We start from the raw sequence: 26,531 nt of genomic DNA, 5'->3' as shown, positions 1-26,531 counted from the left end.
ACGAACAGAAGGGGGCGTGGGGAGAGAGAGAAAGAGAGCATGCTGAAACTCGATGAGAATGCAGGGTCAAGGAAGGGTTTTTCATTTTATTTTATTTTTTTTAAGCTGTGGAAAACTTAAACATGTTTATGTGCTGAGGGTAAAGAGCCAGTAAAAGCAGCATAAATCATAACAACAGAATATACTAAAACGAGGCAGAGATACAAAGCTATAAAAGCCTTAAAGATAAAGAAAATATGCCCTCAATAAAAATAAGGAGAAAAGGCAGAAGGGAAAAAAAAAGCCTTACAGTGGGAAGCAGGCATTGGCATGAGTACCCATGGTCCATCCCCAAACCCGGGCAGCCGCTCACTGTGGGATCAGAGAACAGTTCCAAGCCCTCATCTTCTGCTTCTTTCACCTCCAGGGCCTCATCTAGGGGACTGGGCACCTGAGAAGCAGTTACCTGGTGATTAGGAAGAAACATGTCCATTCAGTTGAGTACACATTGCCTTGGGTGCTTACTCAAGACCACAGTTTGAAAAGGGCCATGGAAAGCTGGAGATGAATGATGCAGGAGAGAAAGATGACTGCCCAGGTCTCTGCAGAGGAGCTGGTGTTCAGGACACAAGGGAGAAATTAGCCTCAGATCAGGTAAGAGGCCCTTGGCTATGAGACAAGAGCAGAGGAAGAAATCTTGTGTTTTGGGGTGGTGGGCAGGAATGGACTTCATTTTCTCTACAAAGGAAAGCAAGGGCATTTGTTGAGAGTTGTCGGGAATGGGCTAGAAGTATCAGTTACGTAGGCTTTTGGCTTTGAGTACCCCCAAATGGGGCTTCCCAGGTGGTGCTAGTGGTAAAGAACCCACCTGCCAATGCAGGAGACATAAGAGACGTGGGCTCAATCCCTGGGTAGGGAAGATCCCCTAGAGGAGGGCATGGCAACCCACTCCAGTATTCTTGCCTAGAGAATTCCGTTGACAGAGGAGCCTGGTAGACTATAGTCCATAGGGTCACAAAAAGTCAGACTAAAGAGACTTAGCATGCACACATGCACCCCAAAATCCAACTAATATTGGCTTAAATCCCAAAGGCCTTTACTGCTTAGCTAGCAAGAAGTCTGGAGACAGGCAGTTTCAAGGTTTGCCCATGGTCCATTGATCGTGTGGAGGAACCAGTTCTGTCAGCCACTCTGCCCTGCCATCCTTAGTTATTGACTGCTTCCCCCTACGCCTGCAATCTTGTAGTGTCAAGATGGCTGCTGTAGCTCCAGCCATCAAGTATCTGTTTTAGGAGAGGAAGTCTTAAATAATCTGGCAATGAGAAAACTCCCTCACTACTGCCTCTTTCCAGGAAGAAACAGTCTCTTCAGAAGCTTCCCAGGAGACTTCCCCTTATTAACTAAGACTGGGTCACAAACCCAGCATAAAACATATCACCTAAAATTAAGAGGTCTTTGCCTAATATCCAAACAAAATATGATTCTTTTAGCAGGGAAGAGGTGGGGGGAATGCCTTGGGTGGACAGCCTTAGAGTCTGCTACAATCTGGTAAGGGGGCTGGAGAAGAGGGAAAGAGTTTTCTAGAAGCTATAAAAGGGAAAGGAGAGAAATAAAGCATTGGCCAGCAGCAGTAGAGACCCAGCTGGGTTTGAGGCCCAGCATAAGGGAGCAGGGTGAAAATGGGGCAGATGGTAATTACTGCCAAAGTCCATTTACACAGAAGGCCTCCATGGGTACCACCAAAACCTCACATGATGCCATGATCCAATTCCAAAACATCCACTGGCCTAATCATCACGTATCACCAACACTTAGGGTTCAGTTGCAGGAAAAGAAATCACCCCAGTTATTGTAAGCAGAAAGGGATTTAGTTCAGGGGATTGGGTATTTGCAAAATTGTTTTAAGAATGGGAGGATCGGGCTTTGGGCTGGCCCTTTGGGACTAACTGAGAATGATATCACAGAACTACTGGCCTTCAGGGGAGCTACTCTACCTTGACTTCAGCCAGGAAGGTGGGGAATCAGAAGGCTTTACAGGGACAGGTGGTTTCAAGAGTGTGATCCCAGGTCAGGAAGGCTTGTATGCTGTTGCCACAACTTCCAGCTGACATTCATGGAGCTAGTGTTGGGCACTGGAAAACTACTGCACGAACTTACGGACCCTATGACCATGCTTGTCAATAGAACACTCCTACCCTCCAAATTATTCATAATGGCATCAAACTGGTAGAATCCAATTCACACTCAGAATACTAGCTTTCCATGACCTGCAGTACAGAAAGGCACAGAGAAGGTGTGGGATGTACGTCGAGAGCACAAATCCTCCATATCCACTATGACATTCTCGTCACTTTTCCTGATCCTGAGGCTGCTTTGAAGAGCTCTTTCATACTTCAGATCACAAAAATCTTTGGTGAATGATTCTCTCTTTTTTAAACTTATTTTTATTTGCAACTATGGTAAAAAAAAAAACAAAAAAAACCCCTCCACAAAACATACTTTACTATCTTAACCATTTTTAAGTGTTCAATTGAGTAGTGTCAAGTATATTCACATTGTTATGTAACAGATCTCTAGAACATTTTCATCTTGTAAAACTGAAACTCATTGAACAATAAGTCCCCATTCCCCCTCCCTCCAGCCCCCAGCAACCATTATTGTACTTTCTGCTTCTATGAATTTGACTACTGTAGATACCTCCAAAAAAAAGTAGAATTATATAGTATTTGTCATTTTGTGACTGGTTTATTTCTGGTGAATGATTCTTTTAAGAAACTTAGAACTTACACCTATCCTTCTCAAACTATTCCAAAAATTGAAGAGGAAGGAATACTCCCAAATTCATTCTATGAGGCCACAGTCACCCTGATACCAAAACCAGACAAAGATACTACAAACAAAGAAAAAGAAATTTATAGGCCAATATCTCTGATAAATATAGATGCAAAAATCCTCAACATAATATTGTCAAATTGAACCCAACAATACATATATAAAAAAAACATACAGTGTGATTAAGTTGGATTCATTCCACAATCATAAGAATGGTTCAACACACGCGAATCAATTGATGCAATATACCACACTAACAAAAGGAAAGACAAAAACCATATGATCATCTCAATGAAAGTGAAAGTCACTCAGTCGTGTCTGACTCTTTGTGACCCATGGACTATACAGTCCATGGAATTCTCCAGGCCAGAATACTGGAGTGGGTAGCCTTTCCCTTCTACAGCGGATCGTCCCAACCCAGGGATCGAACCCAGGTCTCCCACATTGCAGGTGGATTCTTTACCAACTGAGCTATCAGGGAAGCCCAAGAATACTGGAGTGGGTAGCCTATCCCTTACTCCAGCAGATCTTCCCAACCCAGGAATCAAACTGGGGTCTCCTGCACCACAGGCAGATTCTTTACCAACTGAGCTATCAGGGAAGCCTGATAGCTGCATCTCAACAGATGCAGAAAAAGCCTTAGACAAAATTCAACATCCATTCATGACAGAAACTCTCACCAAAGTGGGTAAAGAGGGAACATATTAAAGGCCATTTATGACAAACCCACAGCCAACATAATACTCAACAATGAAAACCTGAAAGCCTTCCCGCTAAATTCTGGAAAAAGTCGATGATGCCTACTCTCATGGCTCCTATTCAACATAGCATTGGAAGCCTTAGCCACGGCAGTCAGACAAGAAAAAGAAATAAAAGTTATTCAAATTAGAAAGGAAGAGATAAAACCATCAGTATTTGCATAGATGGCACAATATTCTATATAGAGAACCCTAAAGTCTCCACACCAAAACTATTAGAACTAATAAATGAATTCAGCAAGGTAGCAGTATACAAAGTCAATGTATACAAATCTATTATAATTCTTTACACTAATAATGAAATATCAGAAATAGGCAAGTAAAAGAAATCTTGTTTAAAATCACAGTAAAAAATATAGGAAAAATAGGAATAAACTTAGCCAAGCAGGTGAAAAGACCAATATGCTAAAAACTATAAAACATTGATAAAGGAAATTGAAGATGATTCAAAGAAATAGAACGAGAACCTGTGCTCTTGGATTGGAAGAATTAATATAGTCAAAATAGCCATACTACCCAAAGCAATCTACAGATTTAACGCAATCCCTATCAAAATGCCCAGGACATTTTTCACAGAACTAAAACAAACAATGCTAAAATTGGTATGGAACTACAAAGACCCAGAACTGCTGAAACAATCCTAAGAAAAAAAAACAATGCTGCATGCCTTACCCTTTCAGACTTCAGACAACACTACAAAGCTACAGTAATCAAAACCCCATGGTGTTGACACAAAAACAGACGTATAGACCAATAGAACAGAATAGAGAGCCCAGAAACAAACCCACACACTTACAGTCAATTGATCTATGACAAAGGAGGCAAGAATATACAATAGAGAAAAGACAGTCTCTTCAGCAAGTGGTCTTGGGAGAGCTAGACCCCTACATATAAATCAATGAAATGAGAATACTCTCTCACACCATATACGAAGATAAGCTTAAAATGGTTTAAAGGCCTAAATATGATGTGATTCCATTAAAACTCCTAGCCTAGAACATAGGCAAAACATTCTTTGACATAAATCATAGCAGTATTTCCTTAGATCAGTCTCCCATGGCAAAAGAAATAAAAGCAAAAATAAACAAATGGAACCTAATCAAATTTAAAGTGTTTGCACAACAAAGGAAACTATCAACAAAATGAAAAGACAACTTATGGAATGGGAGAAAATATTTGCAAATGATGCAACCAACAAGGAGTTAATATCCAAAATATACAAACAGCTCATATAACTCAATATTAAAAAAACCTCAAACAATCCAATCAATAAATGGGAGCAAAATCCAAATACACATTTCTCCAAAACATGACATACAGATGGCCAACAGGCAATGAAAAGATGCGCAACATCACTAATTATGACAGAAATGCAAATCAAAACCACAATGAGGTATCACCTGTCAGGATGGCCATCACCAAAAACTCTACAAACAATACATGCTGAAGAGGTGTGGAGAAAAGGGAACCCTGCTGCACTGTGAAGGAATGTAAACTGGTACAGCCACTATGCAAAACAGTATGGAGGTTCCTTGGAAAACTAAAAACAGGACACTTCCCTGGTGGTCCAGAGGTTAAGAATCCACCTTTCAAAGCCAGGGATGTGGGTTCCATCCCTGGTCAGGGAACTAAGATACAACATGCTGGGGTAACTAAGCCCATGCGCCAGAACTACTGATGCCCGCATGCTCTAGAGCCCATACTCCACAACATAAGCCTGTGAACCGCAACAAGAAGCCCTGTGGGACTCAGCTAGAGAAAGCCTGTGTGCCACAATGAAGAGCCCAAGTGCCACAACACCCAGCGCAGCCAAAAAAAAACCTAAAAAGAGAGCTACCATGTGATCCAGAAATCCCATTTTGGGGTCTATACCCAAAAAGACAAAAAAACTCTAATGCAAAAAGATACATGCAATCCAATATTCATAACAGCACTATTTACAACAGCCAAGACATGTAAACAACCCGAGTGCCCACCAACAAATGACTGGCTTAAGAAGATGTGGTATAAATATACAGTGGAATATTACTATTATTGTTCAGTTGCTAAGTTGTGTCCAACTCTATTGTGACCCCAGGGACTGTAGCCCACCAGGCTCCTCTGTCCTTGGGATTTCCCAGGCAAGAATACTGGAGTACGTTGCCATTTCCTTCTCCAGGGGATCTTCCCAACCCAGCAATCGAACCCATGTTTCCTACATTTAGCGTGGATTCTTTACCATTGAACCACCAGGGAAGCCCACAATGGAATATTACTCAGCCATAAAACAAATTAAATATTGCCATTTGCAGCAACATGGATGGCCCTAAGAATATTATGCGTATTGAAATAAGTCAGAGAAAGATGAATATTATATGGTATCACCTATATGTAGAATTTAAAATATAATAGAAATGAAAACTATATACAAAATAGACTCACAGACATTGAAAACAAATTTATGGTTACCATATGGAAGAGGGAGGCACAGAGGGACAAATTAGGAATATGGGATTAACAGATGTAAATTGCTATCAGTTCAGTTCAGTCGCTCAGTCGTGTCCGACTCTTTGCAACCCCATGAATCACAGCACGCCAGGTCTCTCTGTCCGTCACCAACTCCCGGAGTTCACTTAAACTCATGTCCATCGAGTCGGTGATACCATCCAGCCATCTCATCCTCTGTCGTCCCCTTCTCCTCCTCCCCGCAATCCCTCCAGCATCAGGGTCTTTTCCAATGAGTTAACTCTTCACATGAGGTGGCCAAAGTACTGGAGTTTCAGCTTCAGCATCAGTCCTTACAATGAACACCCAGGACTGATCTCCTTTAGAATGGACTTGTTGGATCTCCTTGCAGTCCAAGGGACTCTCAAGAGTCTTCTCCAACACCACAGTTCAAAAACATCAATTCTTCGGTGCTCAGCTTTCTTCACAGTCCAACTCTCACATCCATACATGACCACTGGAAAAACCATAGCCTTGACTAGACAGACCTTTGTTGGGAAAGTAATAGCTCTGCTTTTCAATATACTATCTAGGTTGGTCATAACTTTCCTTCCAAGGAGTAAACGTCTTTTAATTTCATGGCTACAATCACCATCTGCAGTGATTTTGGAGCCCCAAAAAATAAAGTCTGATACTGTTTCCACTGTTTCCCCATCTATTTCCCATGAAGTGATGGGACCAGATGCCATGATCTTTGTTTTCTGAATGTTGAGCTTGAAGCCAACTTTTTCACTCTCCTCTTTCACTTTCATCAAGAGGCTTTTTAGTTCCTCTTCACTTTCTGCCATAAAGGTGGTATCATCTGCATATCTGAGGTTATTGATATTTCTCCCAGCAATCTTGATTCCAGCTTGTGCTTCTTCCAGTCCAGCGTTTCTCATGAGGTACTCTGCATAGAAGTTAAATAAGCAGGGTGACAATATACAGCCTTGACGTACTCCTTTTCCTATTTGGAACCAGTCTGTTGTTCCATATCCAGTTCTAACTGTTGCTTCCTGACCTGCATATAGGTTTCTCAAGAGGCAGGTCAGGTGGTCTGGTATTCCCATCTCTTTCAGAATTTTCCACAGTTTATTGTGATCCACACAGTCAAAGGCTTTGGCATAGTCAATAAAGCAGAAATAGATGTTTTTCTGGAACTCTCTTGCTTTTTCGATGATCCAGCAGATGTTGGCAATTTGATCTCTGGTTCCTCTGCCTTTTCTGAAACCAGCTTGAACATCTGGAAGTTCATGGTTCACGTACTGCTGAAGCCTGGCTTGGAGAATTTTGAGCATTACTTTACTAGCGTGTGAGATAAGTGCAATTGTGCGGTAATTTGAGCATTCTTTGGCATTGCCTTTCTTTGGGATTGGAATGAAAACTGACCTTTTCCAGTTCTGTGGCCACTGCTGAGTTTTCCAAATTTGCTGGCATATTGAGTGCAGCACTTTCACAGCATCATCTTTCAGGATTTAGAATAGCTCAACTGGAATTCCATCACCTCTACTAGCTTTGTTTGTAGTAATGTTTTCTAAGGCCCACTTGACTTCACATTCCAGGATGTCTGGCTCTAGGTGAGTGATCACACCATCATCATCTGGGTCATGAAGCTCTTTTTTGTACAGTTCTTCTGTGTATTCTTGCCACCTCTTCTTAATATCTTCTGCTTCTGTTAGGTCCATACCATTTCTGTCCTTTATCGAGCCCATCTTTGCATGAAATGTTCCCTTGGTATCTCTAATTTTCTTGAAGAGATCTCTAGTCTTTCCCATTCTGTTGTTTTCCTCTATTTCTTTGCATTGATTGCTGAGGAAGGCTTTCTTATCTCTCCCTGCTATTCTTTGGAGCTCTGCATTCAAATGGGTATATTTTTCTTTTTCTCCTTTGCTTTTCGCTTCTCTTCTTTTCACAGCTATTTTTAAGGCCTACTCAGACAGCCATTTTGCCCTTTTGCATTTCTTTTCCATGGGGATGGTCTTGATCCCTGTCTCCTGTACAATGTCACGAACTTCCATCCATTGTTCATCAGGGACTCTATCAGATCTAGTCCCTTAAATCTATTTCTCACTTCCATTGTATAATCATAAGGGATTTGATTTAGGTCATACCTGAATGGTCTAGTGGTTTTCCCCACTTTTTCAATTTAAGTCTGAATTTGGCAATAAGGAGCTCATGATCTGAGCCACAGTCAGCTCCTGGTCTTGTTTTTGCTGACTGTATAGAGCTTCTCCATCTTTGGCTGCAAAGAATATAATCAATCTGATTTCAGTGTTGACCATCTGGTGATGTCCATGTGTAGAGTCTTCTCTTGTGTTGTTGGAAGAGGGTGTTTGCTATGACCAGTGCGTTCTCTTGGCAGAACTCTTATTAGCCTTTGCCCTGCTTCATTCCGTATTCCATGGTCAAATTTGCCTGTTACTCCAGGTGTTTCTTGACTTCCTACTTTTGCATTCCAGTCCCCTATAATGAAAAGGACATCTTTTTTGGGTGTTAGTTCTACCAGGTCTTGTAGGTCTTCATAGAACCGTTCAACTTCAGCTTCTTCAGTGTTACTGGTTGGGGCATAGGCTTGGATTACTATGATATTGAATGGTTTGCCTTGGAAACGAACAGAGATCATTCTGTCGTTTTTGAGATTGCATCCAAGTACTGCATTTCGGACTCTTTCGTTGACCATGATGGCTACTCCATTTCTTCTAAGGGATTCCTGCCCGCAGTAGTAGATATAATGGTCATCTGAGTTAAATTCACCCATTCCAGTCCATTTTAGTTCGCTGATTCCTAGAATGTCGATGTTCACTCTTGCCATCTCCTGTTTGACCACTTCCAATTTGCCTTAATTCACGGACCTGACATTCCAGGTTCCTATGCAATATTGCTCTTTACAGCATCGGACCTTGCTTCTATCACCAGTCACATCCACAACTGGGTATTGTTTTTGCTTTGGCTCCATCCCTTCATTCTTTCTGGAGTTATTTCTCCACTGATCTCCAGTAGCATATTGGGCACCTAACGACCCGGGGAATTCCCTTTTCAGTATCCTATGATTTTGCCTTTTCATACTGTTCATGGGGTTCTCAAGGCAAGAATACTGAAGTGGTTTGCCATTCCCTTCTCCAGTGGACTGCATTCTGTCAGACCTCTCCACCATGACCCTCCTGTCTTGGGTGGCCCCACACAGCATGGCTTAGTTTCATTGAGTTAGACAAGGCTCTGGTCCGTGTGATCAGATTGGCTAGTTTTCTGTGATTATGGTTTCAGTGCGTCTGCCCTCTGATGCCCTCTCACAACACCTACCATCTTACTTGGGTTTCTCTTACCTTGGACGTGGGATATCTCTTCACGGCTGCTCCATAAAGTGCAGCCACTGCTCCTTACCTTGGACGAAGGGTATCTCCTCACAGCCGCCCCTCCTGACCTTGAATGTGGAGTAGCTCCTCTCAGCCCTCCTGCACCGGCGCAGCTGCCGCTCCTTGCACGTGGGGTTGCTCCTCTCGGCCACATCCCCTGACCTCGGGCGTGTGGTAGCTCCTCTCGGCCGCTCCTGTGCCGATGCAGCCTGGCACTCTCGGTCACCGCCCCTGACCTTGGGCAAGGGGTAGCTCTTCTCAGCCATGCTTCTGCACAGTCCATTGCAGCTGGCGCCCACATAAAATAAATAAGGCAACAAGGATTTACGGTATAGCCTAGAGAACTATACCCAGCTTCTTGTAATAACCTAAAATGAAATATAATCTGAAAAAAAAATAACCTGAATCAGGTATTCTGTATCCCTCAAATTAGCACATTATGAGTAAATTATACTTAAATTTGAAAAAAAGGGGGAGAGATTATCTTGGGTGGGCCTGACCTAAACAGATGAGTCTTTATAAAGGAACTGGGCTCCTGGTACTGAGAAGGATCCAACACCTGAAAGATATTTGGTATCAGGGAGAATTTTCCATTCCATGGCAAGGACCTGAAAAAAGTCTCCAGGAGCTGAGAGTGACGCCTGGCCAATAGTCAGCAAGAGAATAGGCACCTACGACTGTATGGAACTAAGCCCTGCTACCAACCTGAATGAGCCTAAAAGGCAGCCCTAAGCTTCAGGCAAGATTACAGGTCTAGCCAACACCTTGATTTTAGCCTTGTGAGAATCTAAGCTCAGAATCCAGCCACGCTGGGCCCTGGTTTCTAACCTATAGAGCTATGAACTAATAAATGGCTTGTGTTTTAAGCTATTAAATTTGTGGTGATCTGTTATAGAGCCATAGAAAACTAATCAACTCAGTTCTAACATTGGTCCTGCCTTTAGTTTACTGTGTGACCAAGGGTATGTCACCCTCTCTGAGGTTCAGCCTCTACAGTTTCCACAGTTAAGGACAACAGTAACTCATCTCCCATCTGCAGGATTCATGTGAAAATCAAATGACTTAATGTACATAAAAGCATTTTCAAAGGTATAAAGTGGCTTATAAATGGAAAGTTTATTATTGTCATGTTCAAAATAAACCTCCAATTCTGGCCACCAGAAATGATTCAGAATCAACCAATCAGGGCTTTGGTGTTAAACAATCATGGGCTAAAATCCTGGTTCTTCCTCTTACTAGCCCATCTTTTGATAGGGTTATTTAACCTCATTAAGACTTACTGTCCTGGGTATACAAATATGAACCTCATAAAATTGTTGTGCACTTCAAATATCATAGTGCCTGGCACAGAATAAGTGCTCAATATATAATAATAAAATCATGCATGTATCAGGCCTGGAGGGCAGCCTGTTCAGGTTTGGGCAGATTAGATGGCTCTGGGAGAGAGATTTTCCAATGAAATCGATCAAATATTTGATGTGTCTGAATGTCTTCAGAGGCGATTCAGACATCTGGCAAAGTTTACAGCTGCCTTACTGATAAATATGTAAAAAATTAAGAAACCCAAAAGCCAGATGACTATTAACTCCAGGGAAAGGATTGTGCAAGAGGGAAAAAAAAAGTAATAACCATAATTCATTACATGGATCAGCTGTATAAAATATTTACAAAACACTGAAACATGCAATAAGATAAACACTGAATAGCTATTCAATCAAAGGTTCACTGCGGGGAGGGGGAGATGTACACTACAACTTTACTGGAAGCGTGTTGGGGGTCGGGGGGAGGGCGCTCATGTGGAAAGGGCAGGAGGAGAAACGTAAAAGATTTAAAGAAAAAAGAACGGATTCATGGATTAAGTATTATGCTCTAATTTGATCATTGTGAGTAAAAGAGATTTTAGTCCGTTAAAGATTTAAACTTGTGAAACAAAGATGTAGCGATAATAATTTTTTAAGAGGGCCACAACCACAGGATTTGGGCGCTAGCTCACTGTGGCTCAGACAATAAAGAAACCCCCTGCCGATGCAGGAGACGTAAGAGACGTGGGTTCGATCCCTGGGTCGGGAAGATCCTCTGGAGAAAGGAATGGAAACCCACTCCAGTATTCTTACCTGGAAAATCCCATGGGCAGAGGAGCCAGGTGGGCTATAGTCCATGGGGTCGCAAAGAGTCAAACACAACTGAGCGACTAACAGTTTCACACTTTCAGAGTCGTCTGACAGGGCATTATTTTCCTGTCAGAGGAAGAGTTACAGGGTTCCAGAAGGCATAGAGGTTTCTAGCAAGTGAAAAATAAAATTCCCATCTATTGTACTTTGGGAAGGTAAAATCGCAAATATTAATACACGTGAAGGTATTTGCCTATGTCAAATTCAAGCAGGAACAAATGGCATACAGGTGGCGGTGTTCAGGAGTGAATTTGACACCATTTATCTCCCAGGCTCACCAGACCACCAGGCCCATATCCTGCTGACACACGGCTGAGGGCCTGTAACAAAATAGGGGTTGATCAGCCCTGGGTTGCTTGATTCTGAATCATTTCCTGTGGTCAAAGTTGGGGGTTTATTTTGAACGTGACAATAATAAACTTGCCATTTATAAGCTGCTTTATTCTTTCGCAAGTGCTTTCATGTACATTAAGTCATGTGATTTTCACATGAGTCCTGCAGGCAGGAGATGAGTCACTGTTGTCATGAATTGTGGAAGCTGACGCTCAGAGAGGGTAAGTGACATACCCTTGATCACACAGTAAATTGGAGGCAGGACCAATAATAGAACCAAGGTGTGTTCGTTTTCCATGACTCTGTAACAGATGACCACACATTTAGCACCTTAAAACAACGGTCATTTATTAGCTCATAGTTATGTAGGTTAGAAATTGGGGCTTTCCCTCTCAGTAGTATCCTAATGTAGATTTACATGCAGGAAAGCACAGATCTTAAGTGCTTGAAAACCTTTTACATATGTATATGCCTATGTGATCAGCATTCGGATCAAGATATGGCCCACTTTTTCACCCCCCAAAGAGTCCTCCTGTGTCCCTTTCCACTTAATTTTACCCCCTTTGCCTCCCAGAGGTAACAGCTGTTGTGACTTTTACTACCATAAATTAAATTTTGCCTTTTTAAGCTTCATGTAAATATTAACAGAAGCATGTACTATTTACTCATATGTCTGGCTTTTTTCCACCCTGCAGAATGTTTGTGATTCATCCATGCAGTTGTGTATATCCATGCTTTGTTCTTTCAAAAAAATGTATTTTGATTTTTTTAATTGAGGTATAATTGACATGGGCTTCCCAGGTGGCACTAGTGGTAAAGAACCTGCCTGCCAATGCAGGGGACATAAGAGATGTGAGTTCGATCCCTGGGCTGGGAAGATCCCCTGGAGAAGGGCATGGGAACCCACTCCAGTATTCTTGCCTGAAGAATCCCATGCACAGAGGAGCCTGGTGGGCTACAATCCATAGGGTCACAAAGAGTTGGACATGACTAAAGCGACTTAACACGCATGCATGCATAATTGACATACAACATTATGTTAATTTCAGGGGTACAGCATGATGATAATTTTAGAATTGAGGTATAATTGACACATAACATGTTATATGTTCAGGGGTACAGCATAATGATGTAATATTTGTATATATTGCAAAACGACCACTCCAGTAAAATCTAGTTAACATCTGTCACTACAGTTAAAATTTTTTTTTCTTGTGATGAGAACATTTTAAGAACTACTCACACGCTTTGTTCTTTTTACATTCCACTGTATGAATAGCCCTTCTACTGCGCATGGACATTTGAGTTGTTTGAAGCCCTGGGCTCTTAACTGCTGACCTATGTATGAGGTAAATGTCATCCCACTGCTGATTGGCTTTGCTTCGACTTCACTTACGAAGGCTGGTGGGACTGCTGGAGTGGATTCATCGTCAGGGAGCAGGTGATGGCCTTGGGGCTTCTCAGAAAGCGGCCCTTGGACCACTCTGGTGATAGCAAGAGGCGAAATACCTTTGCCCACCGAAGACAGGAGAGCCCAGCTGCATCCGTAGGCTGCCTCACCCTTTAAGGGCAGCCACAGTTTCTCTCTGAGGTTAATTGTTTTGAAATCTCCATGGCTACTCGAGAGTCCCCCAGTTCCCTGGGAAGTTCCTGAGCTTCCACCTGTCAAGTCCTCAGGGTTAGGAGAGGTTGTCTGGCCTCAAAAGCCATTTGTAAAGCTAATAAACAAATCACAAGGCAAATTGAGTCCAGTGTGTCTCTGGTGAACCCAGCAGCAGTTTTATTGTGGGCTTAAGGGTGGGATGGCTCAGACGCAGGCACGTGGGGTCACCTGCACAAAGCCTGGGGAAGTTTTATGGGCCCTTGGTGGACTTGCACGCCTGCTACAATGAACGTGCCCAACAAAGGGGTCCTTTAAAGAAGAGAAGTTTTATGGCCTTCGACAGCAAGCTGGGGCTTGTTCTCCGACTTCGGGGAGGAGGCGCGGGAGAAGGTGATTTATAGCAGCTGGGGCACCCCCCGACTCTGGTGAACTTCTCCAGGTTAAAACGCGCATCTGGTGGTCTCCAGAAGCCTGGAGGCTGGTCTACGGTGAGCAGCTGGGGGTGACAGCTTACAGCTCCGAAGATGATTAAAAGCCTGGCAAACGGGACTGATGGGCACTCTTTCAAAGAACTTGAATCATTCAGCCTGGAGAAGTAAAGACAAAAACCCACGCTCAAGTATATAAGAGGCTCTTACACCAAAGTTGGTGGTCAGCTACTCTCTCTCTCTCAGAAAAAGGAAAAAACAAATCATAAGATGATGAAGTAGTTTTATATTCCAGTGGGAGGGATGGAGGGTTGAGAGTTAAAAGCAAAGGTCTGACAATGAGAACTGAAGATCAGACTGGGTTACCGTGGAGGCTGATGGAACCTTTTCTGCAGAGCTGGGCGAACAGACGGGAAGTAGCTAAAGGTCAGGAGGAGACGGGTGACCTCTCAGGTTGCTTTATTTCTGTACTGTTGTCTTAGTGTGAGTTCCCGATAAGCATACCCTGAGACAAGGATGTAGGTACAAGTAGTTTACTTGGGAAGAGGTCCCAAGAAGCACAGTGATGACCTGGAGAAGTGAGACAGGGCAGGAAGGAAGGCCAATCAAGGGTGAGCTAAACATTGGGTGACCTCTGTGGGCAGCTGGGTGCAATTGCACCCGGGACTCTGGGAGATGGGATAGAACAGAACTGTTGTCCCTGATGAGCAAAGAAGTTGGAGGATTTATCCATCAATTCCTACCTCTCACTGGTTGAGGCTCATTCCTTTTCTGAAGAGTCCTGTGGTCATTTACTTGGGTAACAGAGCCTTAGAAAAATGAGACTGCACAGACTTTTCAAGGATTTAGGGTACAAATGTTAATACCAGCGACAAAAAACACCACCATGGGCACACCCTGTTAGAATAGAAAGAACAAGGGGGCCAGGTCATAAATGGAGTTCTGGCCCAGGTCTACCTGATGGTCATTCCACTGGGTCCATGAACCTACACACTGGTCATTTTTTTTTGGTCACTGAATGTCTACTTGGAATGGATATACTCAGTGGCTATCAGGCCCCGATCCATATTGGTTCCTTGGCCAGTGGAGTAAGGGCTACCACAGTAAGACAAGATGGAAGCCTCTGAAATTCCCCCCTTGCACATCAAGCCAAGATAGTAAATCATAAGCAACGTACATCCTGGGGGGATAGCAGAGATTAGGGCCACCCTCAATGATTTAAAGAATGCAGGATGGGTGGTCCCCAAATATCCCCATTTAATCCACCAGCTTGGTCCCTAAAATCTTCCCTGGTGGCTCAGATGGTAAAGAGTCTGCCTGCAATGCAGGAGATGTGAGTTTGATTCCTGGGTCGGGAAGATCCCCTGCAGAAGAGAATAGCAACCCACTCCAGTAATCTTGCCTGGAGAATTCCATGGACAGAGGAGCCTGGTGGGCTACAGTCCATGGGGTCGCAAAGAGTTGGACATGACTGAGCGACTAACACTTTTTTACTTTCACTTCACTGGTCCCTAAAAGAACTGGATGGATTATGGTGAACAAGAGTAGATCACTTAATGAAGTAGTAGCCCCAACTGCAGCTACTCTGCTCAATCTTTACTTCTGGCACATGTATGGGGATCCAGAAAATATATTCTTTTCCATCTCTAATAGCTTGCATTTGCGTAGGATGGACAACAGTACACATGGTCTTGCTTCAGGACTAAGTTAACTTCCCAATCTCTCTGATAACCTAAAGAGCTCTGGACCATCTGGACATTCTGCAAAACACTGTATGGATGTACCATATTGCTGGCATCATATTACTCGAACCAAATGGGCGAGAAGTGGTACGTTGGAGCCCTTGAAAAGACACATGAACTCCAGAGAGTGAAAGATGAACTCTATGAAAATTAGGGCCTTACCCACCAGTGAAGGTTGGAGCGACCCAGTGAACTGGAGCATGCTGGGACATCCCCTAGAAAGTAAAAGACGACTTACTGAATTTCACATGTCCCACCACTAAGAAAGGAGTGCCGTGTTTGTTAATCCTCCTCAGGGAATATCCATCAGCTGAGTGATAGAGAAAACTGCCAGTCTTGAGTGGGGCCCAGAGTAGGAAGGGACTCTGCAGCAAGTTCAGACTGAGGTGCCAGCAGCCCTCCGTCTTAGACTATATAGCCTGATACTTGAGATCAGTGTAGCGGGGAAAGATGCTGGATAAAGGTGATAGCCAGTCCTGACAGACGATCACAGTGGAGATGCCTAGACCTAGCTTCTAGAGCAAGGCCATGCCATGCCATTCAGAAAGCAGCTCCCTGCATGATACTGGCCCTGATGGAGTCAGAGCATGTAAATTTGGGATATCAAGTGACCATCAGATCAGATGAGATCAGTCGCTCAGTTGTGTCCGACTCCTTGCGACCCCATGAATCGCAGCACACCAGGCCTCCCTGTCCATCACCAACTCCCGGAGTTCACTCAGACTCACGTCCATCGAGTCAGTGATGCCATCCAGCCATCTCATCCTCTGTCGTCCCCTTCTCCTCCTGCCCCCAATCCCTCCCAGCATCAGAGTCTTTTCCAATGAGTCAACTCTTCGCATGAGGTGGCCAAAGTACTGGAGTTTCAGCTTTAGCATCATTCCTTCCAAAGAAATCCCAGGGCTGATCTCCTTCAGAATGGACTGGTTGGATCTCCTTGCAGTCCAAGGGACTCTCAAGAGTCTTCTCCAACACCACAGTTCAAAAGCATCAATTCTTCGGCACTCAGCCTTCTTCACAGTCCAACTCTCACATCCATACATGACCACAGGAAAAACCATAGCCTTGACTAGACGAACCTTTGTTGGCAAAGTAATGTCTCTGCTTTTGAATATGCTATCTAGGTTGGTCATAACTTTCCTTCCAAGGAGTAAGTGTCTTTTAATTTCATGGCTGCAGTCACCATCTGTAGTGATTTTGGAGCCCAGAAAAATAAAGTCTGGCACTGTTTCCACTGTTTCCCCATCTATTTCCCATGAAGTGGTGGGACCGGATGCCATGATCTTCGTTTTCTGAATATTGAGCTTTAAGCCAACTTTTTCACTCTCCACTTTCACTTTCATCAAGAGGCTTTTGAGTTCTTCACTTTCTGCCATAAGGGTGGTGTCATCTGCATATCTGAGGTTATTGATATTTCTCCCAGCAATCTTGATTCCAGCTTGTGTTTCTTCCAGTCCAGCGTTTCTCATGATGTACTCTGCATATGACCATAACCACCCATGATGAGCTCAGACTGTAAGATCTACCAAATCACAACTTTGGGCAGACCCGGCATAAGCCATTGCATGATGAGAACGATACTCCTGTGTTGGAGACGAGGAGGAGCAGAGAGCACAAGTAAGATGCACGAAGAGGTGATCTAGATGCCATGACATCCACCACTGTTGTATAAGCCTCTTCTCTTTAGCTGACCTCAAAGGGCCATGTGTGGGGGTCCCTTATGACTAGCTGATGGGTAAGTGACAGGGCTGAGCTCAAGTTACAGATGGAACAACTTGGTAGATTGTTGCAAGCCAAAAATGAGTGACTGTCACACTATAGCCTCAGTCAGGGGTGGCCGTAAATACAGAAGTGAGGAGAAATCTCAATGGGCAGAGATCTAGCCAATGCGCCTGATAATTTACCTTGTACAGAAAGAGAAGCAGCCCGAAGTAAGAAAATATATAGACTCATAGGCAGTGGCAAATGGCCAGGTTGGTTGGTCAGGGTCCAGAAAGGAGAAAGATTAGAAGATCGAGGATGGATTTCCCTGGTGGTCCAGTGGTTAAGAATCCACCTGCCAATAACCGACAAGAACCTACTGCATAGCACATGGAACTCTGCTCAATGTTATGGGAGGTGGGGTTTGGGGGGAGAATGGATACATGTCTATGTATGGCTGAGTTCCTTCACTGTTCACCTGAAACTGCTACAACACTGTTTGTTAATCAGCTATAACCCAGTACAAAACAAAAATTAAAAAAAAAAAGAATTTGCCTGCCAGAGCAGGGGACATGGCTTTGATCCCATGAAGATTCACAAGGAAGATTCCACAATCTGCGGAGCAACTAAGCCCACACGCCACAATTACTGATGCCCACGCACCTTAGAGTCCATGCTTTGCAACAAGAGATGAGAAGCCTACTCACCACAGCTAGGGAGTAACCCCCACTCACCGCAACTAGAGAAAAGCCCACACAGCAATGAAAACCCAGCATGGCCAAAAATAAATAAATAAAAATTTTAAAAAAGATCAGGGACCAGCAAATGTGGGGAAGAGGTGTGTGGAGGAAGGGACCTATTGGGGTATGCACTAAATACGAAGATATTTGTGTCAGACATAAATATGCACCAGAGAGCACTGACCACGGAAGAGGCACCAACCAACCAGGTAGAAAGAATGATTCTGCCAGTTGACATCCACCATCCTCTGTCAGTGGCCACCCCGGTGCTGGCACAATGGCATAATACATGTGTGAATGAAGTAGTTACGGCATAGGAATGGAGGTTATTTATGGGCCCAATCGCATAGGGCCCTCTGTCACTAAGGCTGATTTAGCTATTGGCACAGTTGAATGTCCAACCTGTCATTAACAATGCTAAACTCCCAATATGCCGCCATTCCTCAAAGGGGCCTGTTGACCACTTGGTAGCAAGTTGATTTCCACCCTGGACAGGGCAATAATTCAACTTGACTGGGATCAACAGATGTGTGTGGTATGGGTTTACCTTTGTTGACTACTGGGGCTCAGCAAGCACCCCTACCAGAAGGCACTGGACTCACTGAGATGGGATCTTACACAGCATCAACTCAGACAGGGAAGCCCTCTTTACAGCAAATCAGGCATGAGTGTGGGCAGATAACCACAGGATGCTCTGGTTCTATCATATACTGCACCACCCAGGAGCTGTGGGCACAATAAAGCAGAGGAAAGGCCTGTGAATGGTGCCGCTGATGCCCCGGTTTGGAGAAAATGTCCTGTAAGGATGGGATTCCATCTTTCAGGACATTGTCCATCCTCCAAAACAACGATTAGAAGGTGTCGTGGCCTCATAAGTAGGCTATGTGCATCTAGGAACCAAGAGATGAAAGTGGGAGTGGCCCAGTTCATATCAACCCCATTGATTCACTGGGGGAACGTGTGCTTCTGGTCCACACAATATGGATCTACAGGTCTTGATTCTCAGAAGAGGAATGCTTACATCAGGGGACACAGTAAGGTTTTCATTACACTTTAAGATTCAGTGGTCTCCCAGTCTCTGGGCTCCTTATGCCAAGTGACTTAGCAGGCAAAGAAAAGTGCCACCATCCTGGCAGTGGTAACAAACTCCCAATCATTAGAAGGATGTAGAGCTGCAGGTATGCAACCCAGAGAGTCAGGAATCCGGCTCCCAAATCATCCACTGAGGAATCTGTTGGTGCCTTTAACGCCCAGGGGTAATGGTAAATGGATAAGTACAGCTGTCACAGCGTCAGAGACCATGGTAACCCAGGGTTCAGACCTTCCATGCATGAGGGTCTTTATCACTTCACCACTAACAGCAACTAGACAATAGGCGTGCTAGCCGAGGGGAGTCTATGAAAGCTGGTGGAGGAGGAGTAACTACTATGGCTTCAAAATCAACTCTCAGCAGCAGTAGGGGCTAGAGTTCTCCTACCTACTCCTTTAAGTTTCCCAGAAAACATGACCCCAGAATCCTGGACAAGCTCTTCTCGAGTGCAGTCAATTCATCATAAGAAGTAAGTGAATGAAGTGGCGCAAGGGGCAGACTGTGGGAAATACTGTCCTGTTCTACCCACGTGCTCTTTTAGAACCAGCCTACCCGGCGCCCCGCCCTGCCGCTGATGGCTCACAGCTGTGTCCTCAGGTACAGTGAACACTGTCGTTGCCCAAGGTTATGCTTCTTCCCCAGGGAAGCCTGCAGCCAAAGACAAAGACCCAGTCTGTGAGGTCTCGGGTCCAAGAATTCCTTCCTCTGCAGTCCTTACAGTTTACCTCTTGTTATTACTATTGCCAACCATGTGATGCAGCTGGATTAAGAAGAGAGAAAGGAAGTGGAGAAAAGGGAGCACTTGTACACTGTTGGTAGGAATGTTCATTGGTGCAGCCATTGAGGAAAACAGTATGGAGGTTTCTCAAAAAACAAAGTTACCATATGATCCAGCAATCCCAGTCTTGGGCATGTACCCAGAGGAAACCATAATTCGAAAACATACACGCATCCCAATGTTCATACTAACACTGTTCACAATGGCCAAGGCATGGAAGCAACTTCAGTGCCCACTGACAGATGAATGCACAAAGAAGATGTGTTACATATATACAATGGAATACTATTCAGCCATAAAAAAGAATGAAACCTTATCATTTGCAGCAACACGGATGGACTTGGAGGGCATTATGCTAAGTGAAATAAGTCAGACAAAGACAAATTATGATATCACTTATACAGACAGTCTAAAAAATACAACAAACTAGTGAATATAACAAAAAAGAAGCAGACTCACAGATATAGAGAGCAAACTAGTGGTTACCAGTGGAGACAGGGAAGTAGGGAGGGGCAACACAGCGGGTGGGGATAAAGAGATACAAACTATTAGGTATAAAATAAGCTACAAGGATACATTGTACAACATGGGGAACAAAATCAATATTTTACAATAACTATATGTGGAATAGAACCTTTAAAACTGTCAATCACTGACGGAGGAGCCTGGTAGGCTGCAGTCCATGGGGTTGCTAAGAGTCAGACACGACTGAGCGGCTTCACTTTCACTTTTCACTTTCATGCATTGGAGAAGGAAATGGCAACCCACTCCAGTGTTCTTGCCTGGAGAATCCCAGGGACGGGGGAGCCTGGTGGGCTGCCATCTATGGGGTCGCACAGAGTCGTACATGACTGAAGTGACTTAGCAGCAGCAGCATACTGTACAACTGTAACATATAATATTGTACATCAACTGCATTTCAATTAAAAAAAATTTTTTTTAATTTCAGAATAGGAAAAAAAAAGAGAAAATCAGTGTCGGACCTGAAGGCCACAGGCCTAACTTATCTGTCCCGGAAAACTTGGTAAACAAGTTAAGCAGGCAGAGCTGCCTACATAACCCATGGGGCTTCACGTGAAATGAAAATGCAGGGCCCCTGTTCCAAAAGCAGGAAAAAAGTACTGTTCAAGTTACCAAAATATAGACTTTTTCCTTTAAAAAATGTTTTATGACCTCTAAACACAGTAACAGTGATACACACATAACAATATAAATGTACAAACTGCAAACAATAACATTTTGGTGTCATAATATTACATAGTACAGTAAATGATACTTCATTTTTAAAATTTTTATTTTATTTTATTATGGACCTTCCCAGACCAGGGATTGAACCCATGTCTCCTGCATTGGCAGGCAGATTCTTTACCATTGAGCCACCAGGGAAGTCTGATATTTTATTAATGTGATATCTTGACTGACCATATTTCTGTGGCTCACTTTTCTGCTTTTTCATTTATTAGGTCATCAAAATTTATCCTTTTAGCAACTTCATTTTCAATCTATACAAATTGAAAGCAACATCAGTCACTCCTGGCAAATGCGAAATTACAGATAACTTTGAAAACTTCTAATTTTGAAAAGGATCTTTCTGCTGATGCAACTGTTACAAGAATTGTTATGGGTGTTTCTATAGGCTGTGACAACATTGGGATACATATCTAATCAATTATGTCAAAATATATTTTGAAATTCAAAAATTTCAGCATATCTAGACCTGATGATTCTGATAGAACATTTTTTCTAAAACAATTTCTACACAAATCAGTTTCATGTAAATCTGAATTTAATCTTAAACATAAATTTATATAAGGCACTTTAATGTTTTGTCTGACATTTTCTGTAACTTGTACAAGTCACAGAAGAAACTGGAAGTGGCTTCAGGATTTATGTATAATACATTCAAAATGCCTGTTTATGTATTCTATTGCCATATCTTCAACTGTAAGGAAAACTTAATTTAAAAATTGTCCTTTTGATTAATAATTGGTTCATCCAAAGTTTCCTGTGAAAACTGTATTCTTTTCAGCTGAACTCGGTGATCTTTAAATTTAATTTCTATTTCTGAGACTGTGGGTATTTCCCATGCAATGTTGCAATGGTTTTCAAAACTCGAGATTCTAAACACTTTGAAAAACTTTTAATAGCTCCCTGATGTGTTTTATTGCAATATCCATGTGTATGCTTTTATTTTTAATAATTTACTGATAAACGCATATTGTCTGAGCTTGGGCAGCTCCTGTCCAGCGGCTCAAGTTGGAGAGTTAATGTTTGTATCGATGCTGCAAGGATGGGGTCCAGGCTGACGGGCAAGTTGCCCTCCCACCGCAGGTCCCAGGGTGAACCCCACACGGAGCCCCTCCTCTCTTCTCTTCCACAGCTGTGGCTTCTGCTGCAGCCGCCACCATCAGCACCATCAATCTGGACCTTGGGGCTCTGCGGTGACCCAGACTGCCTGGAGCTGTGCGTGAGCGCCCCGGATTACCAGGGAATCGCTTGGGCTGCACTGCCTGCAGAGTCAGAGGTGCCAGCCAGCATTCCCTGTGCCGCTTGTGTGCATGCTCCACCATCCCATCACATGTTACTTATGCAACACAGGTTCAAAGATAAAATGATTAAGAATTTCAAGACAGTGTCAACCAAGCATGGAATCCTGCTGAGAGCGGGTCCCGTGCCATTGCTGACACTGTATGCAGGCATCAGGTTGCACGTCTGACCTGTTCACTAGGCAGCTGGTACCCACCTGCCTGTTCTGATTTCAGATGTCCTCAAAGCAGATGGGTCCTGAGACAAGGACGTGGGTGCAGGTTGTCAGCTGGGAGGTGATCAGAGGAAGCACAGTGACTGGGTGAGAGTGTGAGAAAGGGAAGTGGGGAAAACCAACTAAGGTCTGTCAATGGCTGGATTGTCCCATGGGAAACTGGGGTGCAATGCTGCTGGGGTGGGGGGCTTGGGGGAATTACACAGAAGACACCTTAAATCAGCCTTCCACAGAGAGACCAGGGAGCTGCGTTGTCTTTCAATTTCCATTCCTCACTGGCTGAGGGTCACCTGTACTCCTGGGCCATTTACCCAGCCTACCCCCACTTCCTCATGCCCCCTGAGCTAAGAATGCCTTGTGGCAGAGTCACGGGAAGTGGAGGTGATGTGGAAGCTGTCTGCAGATGACCTCGTAGTGGACTCACGGCGATGGCAGGAGCGCGGCAACCTCTGACACTCCTGCCTTCTCCATATACGTCCTTTTCATTTATCCTCAAGCCTGTAATTAGCACTTAATTTCCCCCTTGCATTAGTATTGCAAGTGCATCCAACTTTATTTTCTTGCTTTATTTATACCAGTGAAAAGGCATTTAGAAGCAAATTATGCTTGCCTCCATCTATCTCTCTACCTGTTTATCTCTGTGTTTATGGGGTACCTATCACCACACTATCTGGACATTCAGACAGTCCCATTAGATCAAATTCATTACCCGAGAGAAGAAGGAACACCACTCCTCCTCCAGCCCCATGTAGAAGGCTCTTGCTCGGCAGCACATGGAGGGCCCCGGGAGAACTGCCAGCCTCGAGCCTCTTGTCTTCCAACTCAAGAAGAGGAACATTTTTGGCAAAGAAGTGAATCCCCCCTGAAACTGGGCAGGCAGAGCTTGCAGACTCATTTGGAAGATCTATCGGAGGGTGGGTCTCAATATGTTGGGCATTTAAAATTTGAAATGATTTCAATTTTATTGCTCTCCAAATATCAAATTGAGCCCATTTTTCACAAATGTGGCTTTGCATGCTCGCTCTGAGCGCAGTTTCTATCAGAAGATTCCAGATGTTAACTCTTCCTTTCTCACCATGGAGTGAGGAAGGGTGCCAAACTCATCGAGTACCAAGCAGGTCTTTGTGCTGGGCCTATACGGCTGCTATGAGACCTGGGCACGGTGGAGCTCTCTGGCCCTCCTGACTGGCCACAGCCCTGGACCCCCTGCCTGCTGTTCCTGCCCTTCCTTCCAGCCTCTGCTTTCTGCCCTCGGGCCTCCCTCTGAGTTTATTGCCTGGTCCTGCCTCTCAGAAAATAGGAACTGCCATGACTCTCCTTCTCCAGAGCTGGGATTCTGTCTCATCGCACTGTGGACCGTTTTGACCACACACCCAGTCAACCCAGGATTCTGAGTCCCCCACTGTCGGCATTTCTCCCTAGGGAGCTCAGGCAGGCCCAGACAGGAGAATCCAAACACCACGACAAGTGTGGAAATATAACTAAAGAAACCCTTGCCTTATAAAATCACCTAAGTCATAAAGATACATGCACCCCAATGTTCATAGCAGCACTATTCACAGTACCCAAGACATGGAGGCAACTTAAATGTCCATTGACAAATGAATGGATGAAGAAGCTGTGGTACATATACACAGTGGAATATTATTCAGCCCTAAAAAAGAATGAAATGATGAAAACTTTGCAGCAACATGGATGGACCTAGAGATTATCCTGTTGAGTTAAGGAAGTCAGACAGAGAAAGACAAATATCATTGTATGAATATGTGAAAGACACATATCACTTGTATGTGGAATCTAAAAAAATTATACAAATGAACTTATTTATAGAACAGAAGCAGACTCACAGACATAGAGCACAAACTTATGGTTATCAAAGGGGGAAGGCGGGGAGAGATAAGTTAGGAGGTTTTAAACACACACATAAATATGGGATTTAAACACACACATAAATATGGGATTAAAACACACACATAAATATGTACACATAAAACCAATAACCAACAAAGACCTGCTATATAGCACAGGGAACTATATTCAATATCTTATAATAACATATAATGGAAAAGAATCTGAAAAACAATATATAGATTTAAGTAAATCACTTTGCTGTACATCTGAATCTAGCACATTGTAAATCAATTATTTCAATAAAAACTATAAAAAATTTAAAAAATTAAATGACATAAGTCACGTGTGTTAACTATATTTTTTAACAAAACCTACAAACCAACAACATAGATGAGCAACATCCTGAAAAAAGTTCTACCCGCTCAAAGATCACCATTGTTAACACAGGGTAGTGTACATTTCATCAAATTTCACCATGCAAATATATACATATAAACAGATCTCTCGGAGAAGGCAATGGCACCCCACTTCAGTACTCTTGCCTGGAAAATCCCATGGACGGAGGAGCCTGGTAGGCTGCAGTCCATGGGGTCGCTAAGAGTCGGGCAAGATTGAGTGACTTCACTTTCACTTTTCACTTTCATGCATTGGAGAAGGAAATGGCAACCCACTCCAGTGTTCTTGCCTGGAGAATCCCAGGGATGGGGGAGCCTGGTGGGCTGCCGTCTATGGGGTCGCACAGAGTCGGACACGACTGAAGTGACTTAGCAGCAGCAGCAAACAGATCTCTGTAAACAATATTAGTATGTGCTATATGAATTCATTCAAAAACTGCTTTATTCACTTAACAGTAAATCATATTTTCCAAAATAAAAATAGACCAACATTGAGTTCTTAGATGGTTGCCCAGTGTTCTGTTGGATGAAAACACTATCATTTATTAAATGTACCTCCTATGGTTCATTTAGGTCATTTGCAATTTTCTGCTATTATAAACTACACTGTAACAAGCTCACCTGTGTCAGTATTCCACAGTGACAACTTGCGACAGTTGCTGGGTCAGCTGAAAAGCTTTTGACCCATGGCTGACTTTCCCTCTCACCAGGGGAAAGGGAAGGAGGCAAGTACATTTCCAGTCCTGTAGTCACTGTATTCCCTTCCTGAAGCCCTCCATGGCATCCCCCTGCCCCAGAAAGAAAGACCAGCCCCACGCCTCCTCCTGGCCCCCCGACCTACCACTTGCCTGTCTAGGCCGCTGGCCTTTGAGTGGTCCCTCCTGCTGTGATGGAGCACTGTCAGGGCTTTGGGTATGTGAGGCTCAGCGGGCCCTGTGACCAGACAGCAGCAGTCATCTGGGATAGCTTCTTCCTGGGGCTCTGTAAATCCCCTCCCACTTCCACCTCTGTTCCTGCCAGTAGCTCCCAGAAACCCCTGCTCCCATCCCTGTGAGTCCTTAGTGCCAATGCCACTTCCACTTTGCTGCCCCTGATTCCAGACAGGAAGGATCCCTCTGGCCCATGCCTTGGAGACCCTTTTGCGTAGATATTGGTGCCATTGTTTTGTTGTTACTGAACCAAACTTGGGTCCACTTGCCTCCCTCACAGCAAAATCAATCTATTGACACTGGGTTGTGCACGAAAGTGCGGCATTTACGGCAGGGCACTAAGCAAGCTAAGGCCAAATGGCTGTCTGAGGAGGCCTTACAATAGCTGAGAAAAGAAGTGAAAGGCAAAGGAGAAAAGGAAAGATATACTCATTTCAATGCAGAGTTCCAAAGAATAGCGAGGGGAGAGAAGAAAGCCTTCTTAAGTGAACAATGCAAAGAAATAGAGGAAAACAATAGAATGGGAAAGACTTGAGATCTCTTCAAGAAAATCAGAGATACCAAGGGAATATTTAATGCAAGAATGGGCACAATAAAAGACAGAAATGGTAGGGACCTAACAGA

At 43.8% G+C, this 26,531-nt stretch overlaps 1 long non-coding RNA gene across 1 annotated transcript in view; it reads right to left on the bottom strand.

Annotated features, from left to right (window-relative positions):
• Positions 1-9,419: 9,419 nt before the first annotated feature.
• LOC113887675 overlaps positions 9,420-26,531 on the bottom strand; it is a 65,578-nt gene continuing 48,466 nt past the window's right edge. Inside the window, exon 3 of the long non-coding RNA XR_003509791.1 lies at positions 9,420-9,673. This is a non-coding gene — a long non-coding RNA (uncharacterized LOC113887675). The remainder of the gene's footprint in view (positions 9,674-26,531) is intronic.

This window comes from Bos indicus x Bos taurus, chromosome X (assembly GCF_003369695.1).
Source record: "Bos indicus x Bos taurus breed Angus x Brahman F1 hybrid chromosome X, Bos_hybrid_MaternalHap_v2.0, whole genome shotgun sequence".
NCBI lineage: Eukaryota > Metazoa > Chordata > Mammalia > Artiodactyla > Bovidae > Bos > Bos indicus x Bos taurus.
This window is presented reverse-complemented; position numbering and strand designations above follow the sequence as displayed.